The sequence below is a fragment of the Falco rusticolus genome, chromosome 4 (assembly GCF_015220075.1).
Source record: "Falco rusticolus isolate bFalRus1 chromosome 4, bFalRus1.pri, whole genome shotgun sequence".
Lineage (NCBI taxonomy): Eukaryota > Metazoa > Chordata > Aves > Falconiformes > Falconidae > Falco > Falco rusticolus.
The window spans coordinates 21,801,759-21,816,798 of NC_051190.1; positions in this window are offsets into that span (position 1 = coordinate 21,801,759).

The window sequence follows — 15,040 nt, forward strand, 5'->3', positions numbered from 1 at the left end:
ATCAGATTCTGGCAAGTAAGAATAGATGCAATATGCTCATTCCTTTACTGTCACTGCAGAGTATTCACTCGTTTAAATTATTTTTTAGGTTCTAGGGGGAACCATTAAAAAAACTAATCACAAATGGAAGGAACAGCAGCCGTATGTGGCCATAAAAAGACAATAAAGCATTTTAGGATACACACTTGTTATGATTTATACTCAAAACAGGACTAGGGGTAGCATATGGTGATTGCCATCAAGTAACATTTATTATAAAAACATGGAGATTTATCTCTAAACTTGATTGCATGCAAGAAGTTGCATTTACTTTAACTTATATTCAGATTGTTGTAATACCACAACTGTTTGGTCTTTTTTTTTTTAAATGGAGCCAGGTTACTACAACCCTCAGCCCATTGACTCTAAGCACTTTTATCCTTTAAGCACTTTCTTTTCACTGATGCTGACTTCAGCAGCGGACTCATGTGCCCAAAAGGACCCTCTCATTACTTCAAGGTTTCCTTTAATTTCAGCCTCTCAAACCTAGTAAACATCTTGGGTGATAGTTACTATAAATAGGGTATTATTGTTTATTGTAAATAAGAAATAGTATGTAAAATGATCACCTCAGTTTCTTCTTGCAGACTGAATCCATATGGCTGGGAGGAACACCAGTAAAAGCAGAAATTTACAGTAGAGACACGCCTCCAAGAAGGCAGCACAAATATTCTGAAGTATTCTTATTAAAATGTGGAAATTGTTAAATTTTAACACACATTTTACAGCTTCTATGTAGTACACCTTGAGGAGCAGGACAGAATACACCCCATTAGGCTGGGAAGACACCAGGCTGGCTGTACCTGGGGCAAGAACAAGGATGGGGCTGGGCTCAGGAGCGAAACACGACGTCTCCAGAGACCCCACGAGCCCTGGGGACGGCACAGCCTGACCCAGCCCAGCGCCAGGGGAAGGTGCCGGCAATGTACCCGTTACAAGTTTCGCTGCCCAGCTTCCCCCAGCAGCAAAGGCTGCTCACCAGTGCCGAGATATGGCAGCTCCCCTGGCTGAATCCTGGGGACCAAATCAGTCCCTGGTGGAACACATGCTCCTGATGCATTTAAACACTGAAACACATCAGCGATGGGGAACACAGGGTGCACAACCAAGTTCTGCTTTCATGGGCTATAAAAGTATAATTTTTAATTCAGCTGTAACAGACTGAAGCAGAACTGCCTCAATAAATAACCCATAGAAACAAATGAGTGCTGGATGGCTGAGATACTGAAATGTCACAAGACCTCTCCTCATTTATTTGCTGTTTTTTTCAGTATTTTTAATGCCCTGAATCCAGTCCAGGGCCACCTACACCAATACCCTTAAATGTCAGCACAGGCAGCAGCCAGCCGGGCAGCGGGACGTGCCTGCCGCTGGGGAAGGGGCTGGCTTTGGGGACACAAAGCCGGGAGCAGTGACACGGAGCTTCCCATCCCTCCTCTCCAAGAAGGGCCAGCCATAAAGGTCACTTGGTGCAGGGGAAGAAGCAAGCAGCCTCTCTGCTGCTTTGCACATAGCAGAGCTTGGGCATGAAAACCCAGCCTGCTGGCCCCATTCCTGCTTGCTAGCCTTAAAAAAACAAGAAAAAAATTAAAGAAATGCAATGATAGGGTACCACCTACAGCCCTGCCACTTGCTGTTCCTGGGTTTATAGTCTGCTCTTGTCCCTCTCCAGACAGATCATGTTTGAAGTCTAGGAGACCAAAAGGTCAAAGTTGTAAAATAACTGCTGTTTCCTTCCCCTCCCCTTCCTTCCAGCTCAAGAAAAAGGCAAGAAGTGGGTTTCCATTTTTTTTTTTAAGGTAATCATTCTGCCTCATCATTTCCATAGAAGCAAGAAAAATATACCACCCCCACTGGTACCCTTCTTGTCTGGCAGTGAACTTCTTCATACCTGGGTTGTAGGACAGAAGACTGCAAACAGAGCTAACAACGCAGAGCTGGAAAGCCATCACCTTCAGCCTCTGCTCCAGAAAACAGCCACACAACTGGACTAACCAACACAGCCCTTCCTTGGAAGTGGTTGAAATGAACATTCTGAAAGGCTGAAGATCATCAACACCTACTCCAGACTATGCCCTGCCGCTTCTGCAAGGTGCTGTGAAGCTGCTGGTTGGTGCCCAGACAGATGGGAGATGGAAACATGCAGGCCAGATCCCGGGCTGATGTAAACCTGTCTTCAGTGGAATTCCAGTGACCATGATGGAGAGCGGGGAGCGACAGGACTGGGGTATTTATTTCAATTAAGCAGTATAAAGCATCAGATCTAAACAGAGCTGTAGGCAAGGGATTTGGTTATTCAGAATTATTCTGCATTAGAATTACACTGGCTCTATAGTTCTATATTGTACTCAGACATTATATGAAATTAGTCACAACAGGGAGAAAGAATCAATCAGTCCTGGCTAAGGAATTGAGATAATAATGACTCATTTGACGAGATTGCTCTGGAAAATTAATAATGACGGTGGTAATTACTAACCTGGGATAGCTGCACTGCTCATTATTCTCCTTTTACTCTATTGAATGTTAAGTATTATGAAGACGTTTGTTAGAAACAGCCCTGTCTGCAGGCTCTCAGTCGCAGGCAAGGACTCCCAGAGGTCTGCAGTCCCTCCTCCTCTTACACTCACCAGGACACGAACCCAAAACCATGGCAATATTTGCTATATAGCACAGAGCAGCAGGTAAGATGTTCTTTGCCTGAGTTAGCGTCCTGCAAGGCTGTCACGTGGCGGCTCTGCTGCCTTTGCTCACCCAGGCCCAGGACCTGGCCCACCACTTGCTCGGGGGAGGGAAGAGCTGATGCACCTCCAAAGACCCCATTGCTTCATTAACTGTTTTATTGCCACCGTGCCAGCCATCAGTCTTCTTGCCGACAACAACTAAAAGCAGCACCTTTTAAGCCCATCACCCTGACTCCTCACCGCGTGAGACACGGCGAAGCCAAGGGCAGCAGGTTTCTGCCCAGGACAGGCAGCGATGTCAGGGAATGGGGAGACACCCCGAGCCGGAGAGCTCATCCAAGGCATGTTGGGGATAGAAAATGTTCTTTAATACAACCACAGAGAGATATCAGACTCTAAAAAGCTGTGAGTGACTAACAGTAAGGACATCCAGCAGCTGTGCTCTCTAACATCTGTTCCACGCCCCACAGAGCGCGTTGCACGACTTATTTATATTTTAAGTGGATCAGCAGAGGGTTTACCTTCTGTTGAGCAGCAAGCAATGAAACTGAATGCCCTGTAACAGGCAGGAGAAGAAAAAAAAGTTCTTTGGTAATGTTGAAGAGAAATAAATTTCTAATTTTCTGAGCAAGGCAGAGGTTTCTCAAAGCACAGTTATCCTCCTTGATTGAGGAATTTTGAACTCCTAGTAAACTCTCCTGATTACTCCCATTTTTCTGCCAAATTCTTTTTCCCAGCTGATTTCACTCCAAATTGCTTTCAGCCTTATGAGATGTGCTCTTTTAAGGCACCCTATATACATGTCATTGATTTTTTACTTTAATCCCTTAGTGACCAAATTGTGTTGTATGCTAACTCCATCTCTTTCTGTCAAGATTGTCAAACATGCAATTTTCCCAGAAGGATTCATGAATTTAAGAATGTCATCAATAGATTTTAGAAAGTCAGAGCACCTTTTCGTATGAGAAGTGTAAGCCACCTATACAAAGCCCCCTCTGGGCAGCTTCCCCCCCTCTGCAGCCATCCCTGCCACTCTCTGGGGAGCTGTAACGTCACCATGGGACCCCAGTTGCACCCCCAAAGCCCCCCAGCTCAAGCAAGAGGCAGCAGCTAAAGCTGGTTTAGCATCCCTGCCTTGTCCCAGCCTCCTCTCAAAGGACTCACAGTGCTTGGGCAATGCAGTGCCCAGACACACCTCAGGACCTGATCCCACAGGGACGCTGTTCCTCTATGGGATCCACCCAGTCTTCTTGGCTGCCGGGATTTTACAGGCAGTGATGTCCCACCGGGACCATGCAGATCACAGCACTGCCCCTGGTAATGCTTAAACCCTGGCGAGCCATTGCTGGGAAACATCAAGGCTTTTTCATTTACAATTGTAGCACCATTAATGCCATGTACCTTTATGATTTCACCTCCTTTTTGTTCCATTAGATTGTTTTCAAGCAAGGCAAGAGCAGCCCTGTGTGCCATTCCATGAAACGTCAAGAACAGGGGACATGGGCTCTGCTGGGGTAAAGGAAGATGATGACAATATTCAACCGCAGTCTCTGTTTTCAGGTGTCTTGTTGAGCTCCTTGACAAACCTACTGCCACCCAGGCTTGTTGCTGCACTGTTCATACACCCAATTACTCTGGTACAGCATGGCACGACAAAAGCAATCCAGCCATACAATCCAAACGATATGCTTTTAGTTTAAAAATCCAGTTTTTCTTGTAAACCTCTTTTTTCCTATTTCCAGGACAGATCCTGGCTCCTTAATGGTACCAAAATCCATCTTCCAGAGGAAGTGGGATTTGGATTGCTGTTCTCCAGGGTTGGTGCTGCATGCACCAATTTTTTTTTTTATTAATCTGTGCAGGACTGATGAAATACCCCAACAGGCTATATTTGCAAAGGTCCCCTGCTGTGCTAGCTCTGACCACTGCCTGAATATTTAAGAAAATAACCATAAATAGAGGTCACCTTATGCACATCTTAGAAGGCAATTTCACGGTATTTAAGAGAGGGCATCCACGAAATTAAATGAGACAAAGTCAACAGGAACCCAAGAATTACTAAGGAGATCCTGCAGCCATTAATCCACCAAGACAACATGACCAGAGACCCCGCTACACGACCCCAGAGCCAGCAGGTCTGTCCTACTGACTGCTCCGTGCTCTGCCTCTGGTCCCACAGACAACACCATCATGCATGGGTGCCAGCAGCCTTCCACAAACTGTTTACAGGGATCACTATGGCAGCAGTACTTGCATTTCCCAAATGATTCAAGACCAAACAGAGCTTTCCCGAAGAATTCAGGACGCAGTCACACTGGACGTTGAGCTCTTTTCAGTCTCACTATCAGCATCAGCACGCAGCTGCCTCTCACCAAGCACTTCTCACCGTTTGTCTTCCCAACAGGAAGGGACACATTTATGAGTCTGACTTCAGCTACAAGTGCTAAGTGTTGAAAATAACTGGCCTAAGCAGGTGGGAAATCCATCAGTTTGAGACCCGGGATCCTGAAGCCAGGATGACAGGAGCTGTTCTGCAGCACAAACGCCTTTAGCAGCTTATCTGAACCACGGCAACATTTTCAGTCTCAGTCTCTGTTTGCAGCTGTGCTTAGCTAAGACTAACATAGCCATTTATATAGTAACCTCCACCTGGGAGGATGTCACCTGCACGCACATTTCAAGAGCGAGCCCAAATTTAGTACACTCACAACCCTGGCTGACTGTAACACTTCAGACAATCCATGCCTGCTCTGTGCATTTCCTTCTCCAGCGTAAATAAAGGTACCAAATTTCTGTGCAGAAGTGCATGCAAGCTCAGAGAGTTAATTATTGTAATTATCAACTGAACAGACTCAGAATGCTAATCTGTTATAAAGTGGTCCACTAATTGGTGTTAAACTGTCATTAGCCTGCCATTTCCCATGTTATCAAGCTGACCTGGAGCACAGCACTGTTGAGAAACCAATCCATTTCTCATTTCTGGCAAACACTGATTGCAGATTTGGAGAAGAAAAAAAATAATCTACATACCTGGAACTGAAATTATTCTAACAAATGAAAACATCATTCTACTGCTTTAAATTACAGTTTTTTGGATACATGTTGCACTTGTACACACCTTTCCACACGCTGCTTTCTGCTCCCTCGGTGGTGCCTGTATTGGTCTGCTCGCTGACCCCGACCCTCACCGTGCTGCAGCGGGGCTTGGGCTCTGCCAGCCTGGGTGCTCATCGCTGTCAGGACACTGGCTTTATTCCCGAGCTGCAAATCTGCAGGAGGAGCAGGAACTTTCCTCCTGGTGCCTGAAGCCATGAGCCTGCAGCCTTCTCCACCACAGGAGTCTCTGTTTACCAACCCACCAAGCGCAGCCTTCATCCATTCTTCCTTCGCTACCGCTGAGGGCTGAACGGCTACCGCTGTTATCTGGTACCTGCAGATAACAAACATCCAAGAATAGCGATAATCAGTACAACAGCACCTCATCAGCCCTGCAAATCACTTTAGAAGCACCCAGAGCTGCCCCTAAGATGTTCTGAGAATAAAAGGGGCAAGTTTCAGCCTGGGCTTTTCCACTCAAAAAGTACCTGCCTCCAGCCAGTCCAGATCACCCAGTCTCTGGGCTTAATTCACAGAAGCGAAGACAGAAGACTGGCTTAGCCACCTTTCAACGGTCAGTTTTAAAATCTAGGTGCCCAGTGGGGCAATGAGCTTCCACTTAAATGCGCTGCAAGAGGGCAAGGCGGTATTTCAGTTCCAGACGCTCACCAGGGACGGCAGCTCTGCGGACTGCTCTCTTCCCCAAAAGCTGTCACTGAAGTGCCGTGACACACCAGAGCGCTTCTCAGGGCATCTCACCCGACAGTTACCTGTGCTAATATTTCTTTCTTTTTATTTTATTAAATACCCAACTTCAAAAAGTTCAGGTGAACTTAAAATGACCTTTAGAAAATTGAAAAATTATTAATTGCCTGAGACTACCTCACCATGGAGCAATCTCCGAAATACTTACCTGCACATTGCCTCCCCATTCCTGGGAGAACCCACTGCACCTATTTCAGCATCTCTCTCCAGAGGATACAGGGCAGAACTTTCCAATTTGACAGATGTGCAAGAGATTGAATAGGGAAGCAGTAAATTTTCTATATGCTAATCAGAACCTCTTGGTGTTCGGGTACCTTTGAAATCAGGTTTAGGATATTAGATAAGGGAAAAAAAGGCTCAGAGAATCAGAAAGCCTGCGGAAATAGTGGCCTGCCACTTCCCAAGATTCCTTCCATCATGTTTTAGCAATCAGTAGGAAAACAAAGTCTTTGCTATTTAGTACTATCTCCGGTTCTTACTTTTAATTTGTACTCCTTGCCAGTGCATAGCTGTTCTAGCTCCTTTATGTCATTTTTCACTTTCCTTCCTGAATCCTTCCATCACCTGCATGTTGAAATAGTAACCAGATCACTGGAGAAGTACAGAAAGGAAAGAAATAAAACTTGCAGTGCCATCAGTAATAAACATAGAAAGTTTCTAGAAGTAAGAATCCATCTAATTCAATGTCTTTCACTGCTGACGGCTATTATTCCTCCATTCAGGCTTTTGAGACACCTGACTATTAATCACTTTCTTTCTTTACACTGGCAGAATACTTAAGTATACCCGCATGAGCCTCATTTCTCCTCTTCCTCAAAAAACGTGCAAATCTTCTTCTATTTGATACCCTTTACTGCCACACAGATGCTCATCCATAGGAAATTCCCATTTATTTTAGTCCATAAGATCCTGTTAAATTGATAAACTGATCCATGTGGCAACCAGCCATCTCATTCCTTTTTCTTGGTAGCAGATACGCTAAGAGGCCAACATCACTTCTGCGCAGAAAACATAACCCCAAAATTGCCCTTCCAGCAATATGACTTCTTTGTCAGCATCTTCCACCTGAACTGGAAGTCAAATTAATTCTCGCAGCTGACAGATACCTCTTCAAAGAGCTCCAATGCAGATCATCAGTACTGTCTGTCAGCTTCTGTCTCTCTGAATAATTTTCTTGGCAGTAGCTGCTGCCTAAAATCTTACATACCTATAGAGTTTTGCACATTAGCCCCAACAATGCGCAGTGGTACCAGTGACCAGCTTTTTTTTTGGCAGGAGATTAGAAAACTGTCAGTCCCCAGCTATTCCTCAGCCTGCCCTATCACAAGCAGAATTTATTGTTGCTGGGATACTGTCACCAGGACATTCGCTGGACGTTTTGCTTTGCTTATCTTTTATTCTTCAAAGCACTAAACTTTCCCTGTCTTTTATCTAACTCCCTCATTACTATTCCATCCATTGCTCATGCCTTTACAGATCCTCCAGTCGCCTTCATGTGATCTTGCTGCCTTACTTTCTGCCAGTGGCTTCAAATTCTGCTTCAGCACGTGGCGCTTTTACTGTAACAAAGGAAAATAAACCCACACAGATGGAAAGCCACCTCTTGCGCTGCTCAGGAAAATGGATTCTACAAGCTTTCCGCTGGAGGAATCACTTGGTTAGGTGTGGAGAAGACTGACGAGCGTGATGTCAAAGACAGCTGTCAAAATCGGAAACACCCGTTATAGCTTCCTTCTGCCCTTCAGTCAATCACGTTTGCTCTTACCTTGCTTTACTGATATGCACCAGCATGGTCATGGTCCAAAACCGATGCAGAGACACTAAGCAAAGACCAACGGCAAGTTTCTGCTATTTCAGGAGATTGAGCTCTTGTTCTGCATGCTCGTTCAAGGGAGCAGCTCCTCTAAACACCCTTCTTCTAGAGAACGAACAAACAAGTAAAGAAAAACGTCATTGCATTGATCTGTAATTTGTCCTTAATTACTTTAGGATTGACTTCAAAACATAAAGATTTCCATAATACCATTAAGAAACTGTTGCAGTGCAGGGAAAATAATTAAAACCTGTCCTTAATTTCTTGAGATGCAATGGATTCATTGCTAATGACTGTTCACAGTTGCTAACTGATATTTACAGAAAAAAAGGAAAACTGCAGAATGCCATGAAACAGTATTTGAGCATTGTTTCTGCTTTCTAAATCTGTCAAAGACAGACAGCCTTTCTTTAACAGAAGGCATGCAAAAAAGCACAGGGATCTCTCATTTCGTGGATGGTTAGTCAAGACTTACTGTTCAGCAGATGCGCATAGGAAGTATGTTTCCTCTGCACTGAATAAATGTCCTTCCTTACAGGCATTTGCTTTTGATACCCAGCCGAAGCGGCCTGTTGGGAGATCAGTGACAGAGAAACTTGGATGACTGCCTTGCTTCTTCTGTCTCCTTTGGCAAGAAGGTGGGTGCTAATTTAAAACAAAGCATTGGTTTTTTTGATGGGGTGTGTGGGCTGGCAGCCTTATGCTTGCAAAGGCATGCAAGGCTACAGGCAATGCTTTTTTTTAAACCTAGAAGGTCCATTGCCTGTTTCCATCAATGTAAACATACAGAGGTTCCCAGTCACTGACATGATAGCAGAACACCTAAAGCCGCATTGCTTTATGACTCCAAGTACCAACATTTCCCCCCACGTCAAGAAACCACATCTAGTGGCACCACCTACTGTGTTAAAACCTCCCCTAAGGAAGGCACACCTACAGATTAGCCCCATCAGCCAACTCTGGCGCTTACCATGTAGTTAATTACTTCTGACTGCTCCATTTTCTTTGCTAGTATTACAGTGCTGCCATGATTTTTCTTTCACATATTGAAATGACGATTGAAATGATGTATTGTGTATGTGTCCTAAAAATCCGTAAGAGTTGCTGGATTTTATACCTTTCCTCTCCAACTTCACTGTTCCGGTTGCTGATGCTGGGTTTAATACTGCAGACTAGTACCAGGCTGATCTGATTAGTTTCTCCATGCCTAGGGCCAGCTCATTAGTGACCAAATCAGGGTTTGTCAACGTGGACGGAGAGCGAAAGCATGAATTTGCAAAGCGCTATTTCTCGGCAGTAATCCCCTCCGTGGGTGCTCCTAGCCCACGCCGAAAGCAAGCTCGTTACTCTTCAAGCAGAGTAAACGCCCTGCCCATCTCTATCCCTTATGGAAACTGCTCTCTCTGCAGTCTCTGCAAAAATTACAGAAAAAAGGAAATCTAGATCTTGGGGGCAGCGGGGGGATTGCCTTCGAAAGAGTATCCTGCTCCATTTGCTCTCCGTGGGGACTAGCCCCCGAATGAAAGGGTTTTGTTCAGATCTGCGTTGCCTCCTGCTCCTCCCACAGCGTGGCGAGGAGCGGTGGTGGTGGCAGGACCTCCTGCTCCGGCTGATGCACGTGGACCTCCCAGACGGAGACCTGCACCCAGGGATGGGGAGAAAAGGGCAGCCACAAGCGATGAGGAGCTGGTGATGACCATGACAGCCTTGGCAATCACCAGCTCTACTAATTGCCTAAATTCACTCATTTTCCTAAAATGCAAGTAGGCGAGGAACCAGAGTAAATTGCTGGGGCAGGTTATGCGTAACCCTTTGCTGCAGGCATGTTGTAAAACTACAGGCTAGCTTTTAAGAACTGTTTTGCCTCCACAATTATATTTTTTCATGTAGGAATTTCTTAATTAACAATTTCTCCATTTGAAAGCTTGCACTTTTTTTTCCTTTTCTGACAGCGGCAAAAAGTTATTTATCTCTTTTCCTCACGTAGAGGTTCATTTTATCTTCTAATGAACAATGGCAAAGAAGAGAACAATACAGGAAAACACACAAAGTTACCCCCTGCCCAGAGCAGAGAGAAATTTCTTATCTTTGACACCTGCTGGCAATTAATCCTTTGCATGCTTGAATTTACAATTAGTAGCCCTCCTGTAACAGGACTCAAGCATGCAATCCCAATTGCCCTTCAGTGCTGGCCTCTGCCTCCCCAGGCTGCTGGAAGGGGCCGAATCTTGCTCTTTTATTTTACAGAATCCAAGAAGGAACTTCTCTCTCCTGGATTCCCATTAAGGGGGCACTTTGGCACGCACCAGGTTGGATCCCCTGTTTTTACACACCTTCGATTTGACATGGATCATCTTCTCCCCCTAATTCTGGGGGAAAGATGTACATTCTCCTCCAAAAAACGTGTGGATTAGGGGTCTCTACCAGTCCCCCCATGCATCTGCATCAGGTGCGTGCCCCACAACCTGTTGGACTGTGCTTGCTGGAAAAGCCTCTCCTCCTCCACCCGGGGTGGGGACTGCCTAAGCGATCCTGCCTTAATTGCCAATTTTTCTGCTCAACAGACAAAAACTGCTTTACCTCCTTCGCTCCGTACTGGACCTCATTAATGAAGGATCTTTCTCACTTGGTTGTGACTACCCATACCAGTGACCTGCTGTGCTGCTCCTCCTCCAGAGCCCTGCTGTACAACACAATGAACAGCTGGAACAATTACCTCCCTTAGATACTGATTATTTTTTTTTTTTTTAAAGTTTGTCCTGGAATCTGGAAGGCCATGGAACCTTCTGTAACATCCAATTAACTTGCATTTAAACTTCCACCCTAGCAAATATTCAGTCCAGCCTGTTGTTGGAATATAACAATACCTTGGTTTTGCCCTTCTGAAAATATTTCTGTGCTACATAAAGCGAGTCAGCTTTGCACAGTGTAGAAAACTAAACAGAAATACTGGATAGAAGTAATTTAAAGAATACTGTGCTTTGAAGTACTAGTGGCATTTGAAAGTCATCTAGTGCTTTAAAGAATGGTATTTTATTAAGTATTTCAAAGGAACTTTGGTGCTATTATTTCTTATTTTGCTATTAAAACCTGTAAGTTTGAAAATTAATCATTATAGGACCTTTGATGCAAAAATCTATGAATAAAATAAATTCTGAAGGCTATTTTCACACTAAGTTATATTAAGACATTCCTTCATCTCCCTTATTAATTCAATGCACATTGCAGAAAGTATCTTAAATATTAGGAATAATATTCTACTAAATAATCCAAGCCCCCTATGGCTTCTCAAATTTTTTTCCATTAACACACCATGATATTTCTCACTGCTTTCGGGTGACCTTTAAATAAACTTTTCGGGTTACTAATTAGCACGATAAACAATAGATTCCCATTTCATGGGCAATTTCATGGTCAAGCAACCCACTAGAGACAGGCTGCACACTCTGCAATATTCATATCTGCAGCAAGCACTGGATCATCTCTGTAAAAGACATTTTCTTTCAGCAGTATCTCTAGGAACACGTGTCAGTACATTTTTGATTAATTCCCGACCTAACTTTTTTCATTAGCATGCATAAGATCTTAGAGGAGTGGTCTCCCACGGAAGGGGAAGGACATGTTTAAGATACACTGTAACAGCAGCAAACTGTCCTAATGACGGCACTGCCCAACAGCAGAGACATTTGGTGTGCCGCAGAAGAACAATAGACATTGCACCATTGTCACAGTGAATTTCTTATCACTCTGTTCTCAGGGCAAGTTTCTCTTGTCTCTTCTCAATTACGCTTCATTTGTTTTTATCACAAAATTTAATTTGAAGCATTTGCTTTGCAGATGGGTTAAAGCATTTTTTTTTCTTTTTTTAAACGTTTCCAGCAAGAGAAGACAAAATAGTTATGGGTGTTGTATATAAAACTCCATCCTGTTACGGTGTAGTATGGGAGATGGTCATGGCGGGAACGTTGCAGGCACATGGGATGGAGCAATCTGCATGTCTGTGTGTGCTGCAGCTGAACAGTATTTCTGCCCGGCTAGGGCCATGTACCTGCCTGGCTTGCTCCCAGAAAGCCTCGAGGGGCTCCAGTTGCTGCAGCCCCCCCACCGTGTCCTTGCTCTGCCAAAGCCACCAGCCACCGCGGCTTGCCTCCCACCGCCGGGTGAGCACAGCCAGCACCGCTGGCACCAGACGGCAGGGGAAACACCTCTGGAAATCTCAGTGTTGCTGTTGAAAGTAAAAAAAACAACCAAACCAACCAAGAAACAACAAAAACCCTGCGCATGCAACAAGCCACAGTGAAGAAGTGCACAAGCAGATGTGAAGAAAGAGCAGCTTGTCTCCCCACAGGTCACCGGGATGCTGATGGGAGCAGCGGGGGATGAACAAGCAGAAGGACAAGGGCAGGACAGCTGAGGTCAGTGAGCACTTGCCTACTGTTTCTAGTCTCATTTGGGCCACTGACCTCCGGGGAGGGCTTAATTTAGGGGAAACAAACCGCTCCACTCTCACCCCATCCTTCCTCACTGTCTGTCCTCCCACTGCCAGGGAGACTGTTGGGACGTGGACTACCTCCTGCTCTGCTCTTATACTACCGCTAGCATGGTGGGCTAGGCTCTACTCCAAAGTTACATCACTGATTACAGTCACTGGACAGCTGAGGCTGGCAGGGACCTCTGAAGATGGTCCCATCCCAGCCCTGCTCAATTAGGGGCAGCTACAGCAGCTGGCTCAGGGATACCTTGCAGTCCACGCCACTGGCCACTGGTCCAGCCCGGAATTCATCCCTAGAGGCAGCCTGTCACCACTTGCCAGTAATCCAGATTAAACCAGTGGCTCCTTCTTCCTAAGGATCTGGTAATGCGCGGCTTTGCCCGCTGCTTCTCCTCTCTGGCAAAGACAGCACGAAGGAGCAGACATGAAGAAACTGACGTTCTGTACTTTGAAGAGGCAGGGATGGTCTGAAACACAAAGGGAAGGGTCTGGTGTCCCACGTGGGCACAAGGGAGAAGCACAAACAGATCTAGACGACACTGAAGGTGATCCATGCTGGTAACACAGGGTGCTTGCTGCTGTGCCTTGCGTGGTGGCTGGCAAAAGGAGCAGGGTCCCTGAGCCCCCGCAGGCAAATGCACCCAGTGCCCTGTGTCCCTTCGCTGAATTTCCAGAGACATTTGTGAGCAGCAGAGAACAGGAAGATACACCCTGTGCTTCAACAGCACCAATGCAATAAAAGAAGAGAGGAAAAACAAGAAAGTAGGGTCTATTTGGTAAAAAAATAGGTAAAAGCTGCAGGTACAGCAGGGGGAACAAGCAAGTTCCACCCCCCATCTCCGGCTTTACCAGCCAGTTGCCATAGAAACCCATCACTGCACAGCTCTGGGGACCCAAACGCTGCAAATGCCACTGATGCTACAGAAACCCACCCCTCCACACCCTGCTCCGGGAAAGTCTGCCCTGCCCCCTCCAGCTAGGGCAGCCAGGGTGCCCACAGCCACAGGGCTGGCTCATACAGGTGGGCTTCCTGGACGGTGGTTGCATTACTTATCTTCAGTGAGTTACAGGCAATGTTTCATTTATATTTGTATACGTAAATACGAAAATAACATTATGTGCATCACTTTCTGGGAATATACTTATACGGCAGCGCACTAGATAAAGTAAATATTGTATTGATGGAAAAGAAATAACAAAATATTAAGGGAAAAATCAATAAATGCTTTAAAATCTCATCCTTCAGCCTTACTTAACTTTGTTTAGGCAGGCAATAAAGCTCCCACAAGCTCCGAAAGCTTGTGCTGCGGTGCTGAGCTGACCGCACTTAGTGCTGGAAGCAGCACAAGCTGGAAAGGAACAGGTAACTCCTTGCAAAGACATCAGCACTTTCCTGGTGCCTGGCAAAAAGCACTAAACAGAGAAGCTGGGTTTTTTATAACCCAGGCCTGTATTAATGAACAATTAGCATTCAGCTGATCATCTCCAGACTGGCCCATTACACTGACTACCAGCAGCTGTAAGGCTGCTCAGGCTGCAGGGCAGGCAAAAGGACCCACCAACACCTTCCTAGTTGTTCAAATAAATAAACCTTAGCTCCTTTCACCTGTCTCAGCTGGAGATACTCAGTGTCATCCCCATGTTCCAGGTGAGGAGAATGGCAGGGCAGTGGGTGGGCTGGGGAGGGCCCGGGCTTTCTGCCACACTCATTCCAGATGGACGCAGAGAAGCTGCTGATGTTAAATGCTTTTATACAGGGCAGTTTTCTTTCAAAAGTGGGTCTAGAACTAGGTTAGTAAGTCGATATTTACACATGAGATGATGTGCTCTGGTTTTCCAAAGTGCTGAATACCCAGCCCAGAAGTTCCCTTGTGGGGCTTAGAACTTTATTTTTGGCACCTCATTTCATAGAAAGACCATCTGTAACAGCGAGCTCTAGCTGCCATGTAATTAATTCCAACTTACATAAGCCATTTATGAATAAGCATTATTTTCCATATATTAAACTTGCAGAGACAGGTTTCAGAACTGAATTGGTATTTAGTGAGGTAGGCCTCAGAAATTGTCAATTAATGCTCCTTGACATTTCATAAGTATGTTAATTTATATTAAAGCTACTGCAGCTAACTTTGCATAAGATAACTCCGAGCC